The sequence below is a fragment of the Camelus bactrianus genome, chromosome 2 (genome assembly GCF_048773025.1).
Source record: "Camelus bactrianus isolate YW-2024 breed Bactrian camel chromosome 2, ASM4877302v1, whole genome shotgun sequence".
NCBI classification, from domain to species: Eukaryota; Metazoa; Chordata; class Mammalia; order Artiodactyla; family Camelidae; genus Camelus; species Camelus bactrianus.
Genome location: NC_133540.1, coordinates 394,313 through 406,597, shown reverse-complemented (window position 1 = coordinate 406,597; position 12,285 = coordinate 394,313). Strand labels below are relative to the sequence as shown.

General features: G+C 46.8%; 1 long non-coding RNA gene across 1 annotated transcript in view; it reads left to right on the top strand.

The window, feature by feature from the left end:
* Positions 1-2,977: 2,977 nt before the first annotated feature.
* Positions 2,978-12,285, top strand: part of LOC141579447 (uncharacterized) — a 66,306-nt gene continuing 56,998 nt past the window's right edge. Inside the window, exons 1-2 of the long non-coding RNA XR_012510898.1 lie at positions 2,978-3,003; positions 7,417-7,569. This is a non-coding gene — a long non-coding RNA (uncharacterized LOC141579447). The remainder of the gene's footprint in view (positions 3,004-7,416; positions 7,570-12,285) is intronic.

Sequence of the window (12,285 nt, the reverse complement as noted above, 5' to 3'; positions counted from 1 at the left end):
TCTCTCCTGCCCTGTTTGCTTCTTTAAGCCACTTTGGTTTTCTGTCACTGGTTTTAAGAAAAAGTTTGACTATTCCTTCAAGCTGGCTAAATGGAGACCCTGGACCTGCAACAGTGTGGTGACAGGCAACAATGTGGCTAATAGACTCCAGAGGCCTCTGTTCAAACAGGGGATTGTAAATGACAAGGGAGAGTACACATGGCCCCAATGAACAGGTTTGCTAGTGGTAGCTCGCAGTTCCTGGATATTAGAGTGTATGCACTCAGCCAAGTCTCAGCCCTGCTCTCACACCTGCTAACCCACACAACTCCTCTCCCACCTGCCCGGCCTAGGGGGGCTGGACACCCCGGGCACTTGAAACAGCGCATGGCTTTGTGTTGTAATTTACACAGGCTGCCCCCACTTCTGAGGGTGAGGGTGACTGTGTTCCAGTTTACAGAGAAACAGACTAGACGGTCTCACTGGTGAGCTGTGGGGGTGGGACCCCAATCTACCATCTGACCTATGACTTCAGAGTGGACAGCCTCCCCACCCTCAGCCAGGATGCTTGCTAAGCCTAGGGGCTCAGGAGTCCTGCTCCCTCCACCACCCCTCCTGGAGGTGAGAGTGGGGGGGCTCTGCCCTATACAAAATTCACCCCTGCAGGGGCACACGTGTGACCTCACAGTCTGTCATCCCTTCCTTATGACCTGGACCTCCTTGGCAGGGCATGAGAGGTGCCTTGATGTGTGAGAACTGCAGTTCATTGGTGCACATGTGGGCAGGTGCACCATGACTGAGAGGACAGCACCCCAATTTAAGCCCCCTCCATGCTCAGATGTTTACATCCTGGAATTGAGGGGTTCCCAGGGGTCAGGTGGCCCATTCTGGCCTTAGGGCAAATTCTTATCCCCCAGGAGGCTAATTTTTAAATTAAATTACACATTTACAATTCAATAGTCAAGCCCCTTTCTCAGCAGCCTTGTAGCCCCTCAGCTTTTACCCCTCGCTGTGACCGTGTACTTAGATTCAAATTGAGTGCAATTATGGACATGAATATGTCCCTGTCATGTGTCACCTTCACAGTAAGCGGCCACCCAAAACTCCCCTCCCTTCCCCTTGTCGATACCTCCACACAGGGAGTAGGGCCCTTTCGATGCAGTTGTGCAAATGTGTGAGCTAAGGGTTTAGAATGACCAGGCTAGGAGGAGTCTGCCCCACATGGCAGTGCAGGTGGGCTGGCAGGGCAGGTGGGATGATTTACGTGTAAAACCTCAGCTGGTGTCAGGCAGAGACAACAGACTGGCAGCCAAGGGCTCAGCTGGTGCAGAGTAAGCAGATTAAATGTGTTCACCCAGACGCCTCGGGGATGGCAGCCCTGGAGTAAGACTACAAGTGAGGAAGGTGGAGGGTCCCCAGTGCCTGGAACTCCACCTTGTAAAAATCAGGACTGAGATGTGGCTTTGAAATCCGAACACTGGGGTTCAAAGCTTCCCCCACCACTTGGTCAATAATTCAAAGCAAATGAGCCTCAGTTTTCTCATGTGTAAAATCGCAACATTGAAGCCTCTCCCTCTGAGGGTGGGGAGGGAAGTAAATGCGGTGACAGCAGAGCACAGGAGCTGTCTGGGCTGAGCCTGCACACAGGCAGGCCGTCGTTGCTGCCATGACCACCGTCTTCCAGGGCAGGGTCTGCACACTCTCCCTGTGAAGGTCCAGACAGTTAACATTCTAGGCTTTGAGGGACCTACAGTCCCTGTCACAATTACCACCCTCTGCTGTTGGAGGGCAAAGGCAGCTCCTGCATTTGGTAGTCCAGGCTTGCACCCCCGCTTCCTGGGATAAGTATTCCTGAGATACAATTGTCACATAACTTTGTTGGCTTTAGGTGTGCAGCATAATGATTTATTACATGTGCATATTGTGAAATGATCACTGCTTTAAGTTTACTTGATGTCTGTCATCACCCATAGACACACACTATTTTCCTTGTGATCAGAAATTTTAAGAGGTACTCTCTTAACAACTATCAAATGCACAGCGCAGTGTTGTTAACTACAGTCACCTTGCAGTACACTATGTCCCCAGGACTTGTTTATCTTCTAAGTGGAAGTTTGTACATTTTGATTATCTTCCCGAATTTCAATCACCCCCTGACTCACCTCTGGCAACCACCAACCTGATCTCTGTTTCTATTGGTTTCGGATTATTTTGTAGATTCCTCATGTAAATGAGATCATAGGTATTTGTCTTTCACTGTCTTATTTATTTCACTTAGCATAATACACTGAAGGTCCATCCAAGTTGTCACAAATGGCAGGATTTCATTTTTTTAATGTCTGAATAAGATTCCATTATATATACATATATATGCGTCACGTTTTCTGTATCCATTCATCTGTTGATGGACACTTAGGTTGTTTACATATCTTGGTTATTGTAAATAATGATACAGTGAACATGAGGGTGCAGTTGTCTCATTGACATAGTGATTTCATTTCCTTTGGATATATTCCCAGCAGTGGACTTGCTGGATCATATGGAAGTTCTAATTTTAAATTTTGGGGGAGTCTTCTTACTCTTTTCCAGAGTGATGGCACCAATTTACATTCCCACCAACATTGCAGAAGTTTCCCTTTTCTTCACACCACCACCATCACTTTTTATCTCTTGTATTTTGATGACACCCACCCTGACAGATGGGAGGGGATATCTCATTGTGGTTTTGATTTGCATTTCCCTGATGGTGAGTGATGTTGAGCACCTTTTCATGTACCTGTTAGACATCTGTGTGCCTTCTTTGGAAAAATGTCTATTCAGTTCCTCTGCCCTCTTTTTAAATCAGATTGCTTGTTTTTTGCTGTTGAATTGTAAGAGTTATTTATATGTTTTGGGTGTTAACCCCTTATCAGATATACAGTCTGAAAGTACTTTCTCCCCTTCTGTCTGTTACCCTAACCTCTGCTTTCTGGATGACAGGGGTCCAGGCACTTGGGAATCTCTGCTTCTCACGTGTTTCCAATGGTGAGTGGGTGAGGGCTTTGTTCTGATAAAACTGTGCACAACCGTGGGTCACTACCCCTTCTTTTAGAAGGTGGGCTCTGAAGAGGGCAGTGTGGGCAGGGATATTTCCCTGAAGTCATCATTTGGATGTACATGTGCCCTGGAACTCACATCTTCTTGCCCGGATGTGATGGGGGAATTTGCAAAGGGAGTACCTTGCAGTTAAGAGACTGACCATGTGCTCTTGTGTCTTGTTGGAAGGAACTGGAAACAGAGTTGTGTGGAACAGGGACTCCTCCAGGTCACAAGGCTCAGTTCAGACTTCTGGGATGCAGAGACCTGCTCTGAGCCACTGTCACTGAGGAGGGAAGGGCCTCAGGCAGGATGGAGGAGTTGCTGGATTTCACTTGCCCTGTTTGTCAAGTATCAGCTCTGGTGATGTGTGGCACATGGGCTTAGCTTTGGGCATGTATTAGGAGAGGTTCCTGGGGAAGGGCTGGCTTTTTCCTCTGATTGAGGTCCTACTGTATGCCAAGCACAGCAGTCCTCTGAGTCAGGGCTCGAAAGCCAGTCACAGAGAGGTCAGGGAGTTTCCAGGTCACACAACATTAGGGGCATCATTACGTTCTGATGCAGACCTGACGCCCAGCCCATATTCTCTCTCCTTTCCCAGGACCATCATGATCCCACATGTCAGCATCACCCAGATAGGCTCAGGTATGGGCACTGGGACATTTCCTGCCTAACATGCCATGAGCCTTAAGAGGGAGGACAAGACACATCCTGAGTCCATGATGCCCAGAAGCTGCTCTCAGCGAGAGGCCCAGCACACACTCTTGGATGAATCCTATCTCTGTCCTGAGTCACTCTTTCCTCCCTGCCTCAGTTCTTCTGCCCACATGGGGCTGGAAACAGCAGCCACTTCACAAGGGTCTAAGGAACCTCCAGGATCCTGGAAGCAGTGCCCTCACACAGGGAGCACGGTGGTGTCAGCCTCCATTGTCTCATTAACTTTTCCTCACCTCTTTGCTGGATGAGGAGTCCTAGCAGTGTCCTGGCTTGTCCCAATTCTCACCCCAGATCAGGGTCCAGCAGGGGGTGGTGTCCAGGCTGGACTCTCCTCTGCCCCTTCTGGGCACCATCACTCCCCACACCTTGGCTGCCTGGACACTGTCTTCCAGGGGCCACTCTGTGCCTCCCACACCTACCTAGCATCCACCCACCCTGGGTTACTCCATCGCCCTCTGGCCCTTGGACACACACCTACTCCGTGTTGAGTGGAAAGGAGGTGAAAGTCATGCTGGGCCTCCTGGACAGTCTGGGGGTGCCGGATATCCCCATCCTGCCCACCGCCCCAAGATCCCAAGTTGGGGACAGAGTGTGCCTCCGTTCATATTCTGATTTGCTCAGATTCTCAGCACCTACTTTGCTGGGTGGATATGGGGGCAGAGGGATGATGTAAAAGCAGGAGACCTGGACAGCAGAGCATGAGAAGGGGGCTAGCCCAGGCTGGTCTCATAACCCCCTTAGCCTTGGCTTTCTCATCTTTAAAGTGGGACAGACTATTGTGAGTTGAGCAGGATTCTGACCCATAGCCAAGCACTGTCCTACACGCATAAGGGAAGCTCACTGACTCCCCATGAAAATCTGTGGGGCAGGGACAGGCGTTATCACCCATTTCTGCAGAAGTAACTGAGGCACAGAGAGAACAGGGGAGGTGACCACCCCAGATTACAGAGCCCAGGCCATCTGGTTCCAGTGTCCAGGCTCATGGTCAGTGCCCACTCTGGGTTTCCCTCCTCCCTTCACCCTCCACTGGGACCCATGGCTGCAGCCTCATCTCAGTGTGATTGTTCATGGGGAGCAGGAGGGGGGCACTGAGGGCCCGTTTCTCCGAGCACTGCTTTCCCAGAAGTCTCAAGGGGTTGACTGTATTCACTACTGGACACACAGGCCTGGCCCCAGGCCAGCCACACTGCAAAGCGTGAATCAATGATTGTTGAGTGAATACCTGAAACTCTGAATGTACCTGCATGTTGCTCCCATTTCCTCATCTCCACATCTGGCTGCCCGACCAACACCTCGTTTCATCAGGCCTCTGCCAGGGACAGTCAAGGGGACCAGAGCTGCTCATCTGGGGACAGGGAGCCTCAGGGGCCCTGTGGCTGTCCCAAGCATCTCCTGGGCCAATTCACAGGGAAGCCCAGCCAGCTTCCAGGAACAGCAATCAGGTCCCAATCCCAGGGGTGTAGAGTAGGTCTTGAGGGGTGTTTCCTGAGACTGACTTTGTGTATGAAGGGGTCCTGGGGGTCAGGCTGCTTTCAACCTCCATTCCAGGCCCACACCCCTGCTGGCAGCATGGAGCTACTCATAAAGGACACAGGCCGTGGGGCCAAGAATATAGCAGGGCTCTGCTCCCTCTCTGTGGCTCAGTGTCCTCATCTGTAACAGAGAACTAGTAACAGGGCCAAGGGAGGGCTCACTGAGACCCTCCTCTGTAGCTTTGGTTGGACACTTCCCTCCCTCTGCTCAGTGCCCTTCTCTGTAATAGAGAACTAGTAACATTTTTCTTAGCCCCTTTTGGCCCCATTTTTCTGAGTCTCTTTCCACATTGGGCCCAGGGCTTTCACAGAGATCACAGACTTGGGAGGTAATCAGAGTGTGGTCTCAGCCCTAGTGGTCCCAACTGAGGCCAGAGGAACTTCAGGAGGGGTGGGAATCCAGAAGTGCTTCATGGAGGAGGTGAGATCTGAGCTGTGTCCCCAAGGATGAGCTGTCATTCAGCTGAGGCCTGGCACTGAGCAGGACCCATGTACATGGTGAATGAGGTTGTGAATGAATGAATGGGCACCCCTCTAACAGAGAGTGAGGGGGGAAGTCCCCCAGGCCAAAGCAGGAAACACAGGGCAACCTGGGGGAGCAGAGGGCGGGGCTGCAGTGTGATGCCTGCCTCAACCATTATGGGTGTCTTGCCCCCACTTTAGCATGTGTTCTGGTGGATTGGGAGCCCTTGCCTCTCCTCTGCTCCAGGATCCTGCTCTTCATTCCCAGCAACACCAGCCTGTGTCACCTCAGTGTCCCCAAGTGGACCTGGACCTCTCTTGTGGGAGATTGTGAAGAGGGAATTGGTGTGCAGCCCAAGACTGAAGTGGGAGGGAGAGGATAATAGGGACCTCCAGAGGGGATCATGGGCTGGGGGAAATCGGAGGGGTGGGGAAGGCAGAGACTCAGGGCTGAAGGATCCTGCTAGTGGTGGCTCCTTCACAAGGGGCTTCACAGGGAGGAAGCATTCATGGGGTAAAGGCAGAGCTCAGTTTGGGGCTCACTGACATGGAACACCTCATCACAGAGACGTCCAGAGGAGCTGGATATAGGGAACAAATGTGCCACTGATATCAGGTTCAGAGCCTGAGACCCAGATGAGGTGGGGTGTTGGTGCAGGGGAAGGGGCTTTAGGATGTCAAGATGTTCATTCATTGGGGTCCTCAGGGTGGGGATCTTCATGTTCATTTCACAGCCACCTGGTGCCTGACAGAGCTAGGCTTAGGGAGGTCACTGAGTAGACACGTGCTGACAACCTAGATTCACCTGTTTTCACATAAAGTCCCTGGTGTGAAGCCAGGTGGCACTCTTTAGAGTCATACACCCTCACCCCTGGGCTCTCTGTGTGCCTAGAGCCCAGTGGCACCTTACCTCCCACTCCCCACTGCAGGACCCTTTGCACACCTGCATTTCCACAAGCTATAAAACATCTTCTCTTGCTGAGTGTTTACCCTATGAAAACTCATTGCCCAAGGAAGAGAGGCCTCACATCCTGCCCTTATTAAAGTGGTAAAGCCTGTTGTTCAGAGAAGCCCCTGACAGATCTCACAACCAACCAGGTACCTGTGCATGAATTGATCATGCAGCCCCCTCCTCCTTGTGTGAACAGCACCCCCCCAATAACAGACCCCACACACTCAACCTTGGCGCTCGTGTAGGCACCTCTTGCCTGTGTGGCCTGATGTTGCCTATAGCAGTGTCCCTATTAAACTTTCCTAGACCCTTCTCAGACGCTGGTAATTCTTTACCAACCCAAGTAACTAGCCCGCCATTGTGCCCACAACACCTGAAACAGAATTGGCTAAATTATGCAGATGATGCTGTTTAATTTGCTTTAAAGGTGAAATCAAGGTTTACAAATAAAAGCAACATACGTACTCAAGGCAGGACTAAGAACTCACACGGATAACTAAGACCCTCCACGCGCATCCCACTGTGGCCTCAGGGCCTTTGCGCTGGCTGCTCTTTCAGCCAGGATCTCTCTCCGCCTGCTTCTTGAACACCTCCAGGAATGTGCTCAAATGTCCTCCCTGACCTTATTTTTCTCCATGGAACATATCACCTCCGGACATTCTGTATATTTTACTTAATTTTCTCTGTGTCCCCCACCAGGCTGTCTGCTGCATGAGAATGGAGACCTGCCTGCTTCACTCCCTGCTGTGCCCGGTATATGGAACCCGCCCAACACACAGTAGGACCTCAGCGAATATGTGACGGATGTGTGATCACTGTAGGCCACAGACAAAGGTCTTCCCAGCAGTGATGGTAAGAGTCATTCATTCTCTACTTACTGAGCCCTACTGTGCACTGGATACTGACCTGGGTGGGAGGCATGCAGTGGATGAGACACAGTGAGCATACACAGCATGTTAGGAGGGACACGTGCTCTGGAGAGCACACAGGGCTGGGGGAGTGCAGGAGTGGAGGAGAAGGGGTCCAGGTGGAGACAATGGTGGCAGAAGAGACAGAGAAGTGGGGCCCAGGTCGTGCAGGGCTTGATGGCTCCTGTGAGGGCTTTTCCTCAGGGCAGCGGAACCATGGCTGGGCGTGGAGCAGGGGCCCGGTTCCTGAATGCTATGCTGGAGATGGAGCAGGTGTCTGCTTTGGAGATGTGCGTGGAGGAGGCTGTCCCTGTAGACTGTGCAGGCAAGGATGGCTCCTCTGAGGGGGTGACATCTGAGCTGAGCCCTTGTATGGACCATGTTTCCACCTTCTGTAGACTGGATGCTTTCGTCTGCCCTGCAGGCCTATGCAGGACACACCCTGTTCTCAGTCACCTGGGCTTGGCCTCCTGCCTCCATTATGGGCCTTCCCACCCCAGAAGGAGTCCTTCTAGATCTAACGCACTACCCCCTCCACTGGACTTGGACTCACACTGAGCCACTGTCCACCTGCCCAACTCACCCAGAGTCAAGTCCAGACACTTGGGGGAGCCCCTCCACCCCAGAGCCCATGAACTTACTCAAATGGCCAGTCCTCAGCCTGCTCACATGCCTCACCCTCCCCTCCTGCAGAAACCCTGTGACAGATCCTGTCCACAGCACCCTGCTCTTCCCATCCTGACCCCAGGCTTTCCCATGGGGTGTGACCCCACATTGGGTGCAGTCCCCTCCTCCAGTCTGGTGACTAGAAACTACCTTTTCTTTTTTCTTTTGTTAATATATTTTTTTTAATTTTTATTTTATTGAGTTATAGTCAGTTTGCATTGTTGTGTCAATTTCCAGCATAGAGCATAATTTTGTCAATTGTGTTTACTGTTTCAAGAAACCATCTCTTCGCTTGATTTTTTCAAATGTTTCTAATATCTCTATTTTATTTATTTCCTCCCTGATCTTTATTATTTCCTTCCTTCTGCTTACTTTTGTTATTTTTTGCTCTTCTTTTTCTAATTCTTTTAGGTAAGTTTGATTTTTTATTGCAGTTGTTCCTCTTTTTTGAGGTAGACCTGATTATCTCGCTATAAACTTCCCCCTAAGCACTGCCTTTTCTGGATCCCATATGTTCTGTGTGGTTGTGTTTTCATCATCATTTGTCTCACTGTGTTTTTTTATTTCTTCTTTGATTTTATCATCCACCCATTTTTTTTAAAGTAGTATGTTGTTTAATCTCCATGCTGTCATTTATTTCTCCTTTATTTTTCTGTAGTTAATTTCTAGTTTTATGGTATTGTAGTCAGAAAAAGTTGCTTCAAATATTTTCTATCGTCTTCAAATTGTTAATGCTTCCTTTGTGCCAAATACTTGTGCCAAAGTATATGATCTATCCTATAAAATGTGGTATGTGCACTTGAGAAGAATGTATATTCTATTTTAGGGAAATATAATGTTCTGAAATTATTAACCAAGACAAATTATTCTATTTTATCACTTAATTTCTATGTTGTCTTATTAATTTTATGTATGGAAGATCTGTCCAGTGATGTTAATGGATAGTTAAAGTCTTCTACCATGATTGTATTCTGATCAAATTTTCCCTTTTTATCTGTTAGTATTTTCTTTTTATCTGTTATGTATTTAGGTGCTCCTATGTTGGGTTCATATATGTTAATGAGTGTAATATATTCATCTATTACTCCTTTAATCATTATAAAATGTCTTTCTTAATCTTTCTTTATAATCTTTGTTTTAAAGTCTATTTTATTTGAAATCACTGTTGATATTCCTGCTTTCTTGTCATTTCCATTTTTGTGGGATATCTTTTTCAATCCTCTCACTTTCAAACTATGTGTGTCCTTCTCCCTAACGTGGGTCTCTTGTATACAGCGTATTGTAGATACTTGCTTTATTATCCACTCTGCACTCTATGTCCTTTGATTAAAGCATTTAGTCCATTGACATTTATAATAATTATTGATAGATATGTGTTTATTACATTTTGAACTTTGTTTTGCAGTTGATTTTGTATTTCCTCTTTGTTCCTTTCTTTTTCTTTTTGTGGTTTGATAATTTTCCTTTTTATTATCTCTGTGTCTTTTTAGTTTTGTGACTCTATTGTAACTTTTTGGCTTGTGGTTACCCTACTTTGTACATATATTAACCCATTACTATATCTGTTTGTTTTAAACAAACAGTAATATAAGCTCAAACTCATCCTACCAAGAACAAAAAAGAGAGAGAGACAGACAGACAGAGAGAGAGATAGAGAAACCTGTATATTTTCTTGCTCGCCTCCCCCACCCTTAATGATTTAGATGTCCTCTTTTATGATTTCATGTTTATTCTGTTGTAATTCATTGTAGCAATCACCTTTCCAATTATGGTTTTCTCCTTTTTGTAGCCTCCTGCTTCTTTTCTATTTAGAGTAGGTCTTTCAATATTTCCTTTAGCATAGGTTTAGTGTTGCTAAATTCTTTTAGATATTGCTTGTCTGTGAAGTTCTTTATCTCTCCTTCTATTCTAAAGGATAGCCTTGCTGGATAAAGTATCGTAGGCTGCATCATTTTTTCATTCAGGACTTTGAATATTCCTTGCCCCTCCCTTCTGGCCTGTACTGTTTGTGTAGAGAAATCAGCTGAAAATCTTATGGGGGTTCCCTTGTATCTCATTCTTTGTTTTTCTCTTGCTGCCTTTAGAATCATTTCCTATTCTCAACCCTGGTCATCCTAATTGTAATATGTCTTGGTATGGGTCTGTTTGGGTCCTCCTTGTTTGGGACGCTCTGTGCTTCCTGTATTTGGATATCTGATTCCTCCTTTAGGTTTGGGAAGTTTTCAGTCATGATTTCTTCAAATACCTTTTCAATCCCCTTTGTTCTTTCTTCTTCTTCTGGGACCCCCATTATGAGTAGGTTGGCATGCTTTATGTTATCCCATAGGTCTCTTATATTGCTTTCATTGGTTTTTATTTGTTTCCTCTCAGCTGTTCTGTTGTCCTGTCTTCTAAGTCACATATTCATTCCTCTCAATTATCTAGCCTACATTTTACAGCCTTTAGCTCAACTCTCATCCCAGCAAATGAGTTTTCCAATTTTCACTGGCTCCTCTTTAGAGTTTCAATTTCGTTTTTTGACATATTCTCTGTCTCTATAGACAATCTCTTAGTTTCTTCAGTACTTTGATCACTCCTTTCTTGAAATCATCTAGTAGACTATCAATATCTATTTCATTGATTGTTCTTTCAGGGGATTTTTCTTGTTCTTTTAATTGAGAGAGGTGGCTCTGCTTCTTCATCTTGCTTATATCTCTCTGGCACTATGGCTTATGGAGTATCAATTATCTACTGTGGTCCTTTAGAAGTTTATTTATTTATATAAAGTGGTTGCAGAAATAAAACTAAGCACAAAGAAATTAGTTTTAAAAGCAGTATAATCAATAACAGAGGAACATATTGAAACAAGATAACAATTGAGTTGGGATGAATTTTTAAAATATTAAAGGAAGAAAAATATTTGAGAACAGAGTATAATCAAAACAGAAGAACAAAACAAAGATAAAAATGAAATTGGACAAATTGAAAGATAATATAAGTATTTTAAAAGAAAATTTTAAAAGGGATTATAAATATATATATAAAAAATATTTAAGAAGTAACATTTAAAAAGTAAAAGAAAATGGAACAGAAAAAGAAGTGAGGATGTTCCCGTGGAGATTGTGTGCCCTTAATAATTTTATCAAGAGGTCTTTCTTAAATAAGTGTGGTTGCCAAGTCTTACTTCTGTGCCTTTTGTCTGTTATCCCTTTGGTTACAGATGTGGCCATTAACCTGTTAACCAGAGCCTACCCTGGCTATTGAATGGGGACTCCTATTTGTTTTGTGGTTGTCATGGCTCCTGCCCCTGCCTTGCTTCATGAACTCAGCTCATTGGTTCCAGAGACCCTCTGGTCACACCCTTGGTCTGTGCTGCTCCCAGTGCCTGTAGGTAGACATGTCACATCTCCTCCCAATGCTGCATCTTGGTGCTGCTCTCCTGCATGTTAGGTGGGCAGGGTGTGCCCCTTCCCAATGCCATGTCCAGGCGCAGCAGTCCTGCACAGTAGTTGGGTTGGTTGCTCCCCTGTTCAGTGCTACTCCCCACTCCACATCTGTTCCACACTCTGTAGGTGGGCTTGAGGCAAATGGCCACACCAGCCCTAGTCCCTGCTCTTTGCCAGAACTCTGCTCCTTGTTCATTTCTCTTAGAGGTGCGAGTTCATAGATGCACCAGTACAGAACCTTCCTATATGTCTGGGGATGTAAACAAGTCTGAGTCCCACCTATGAGGCTGCAGAACTGCCAGGTACATATTCAGGTTTCAACCCCACCTCTGCCTGGGTGGGTATGATGGCTGTGGCTGAGCCTCATCTCTCTTTTTCTGAGAAATCACCAGTTATGTTGCTGTGGGTCAGCAGAGACAAAGGACAAAATTCCCCTTCCCTCAGGCAAGCCAGCAATGTTGCTTTGCTTTATTTTTTTTCTTATTTTATGGGGGGCCCAGGCTGTTCTGCTCTGTATACAATCCAAGCATTTGTCCACAGCACACTGTCGTCCCCCAGGTTTACCTCTG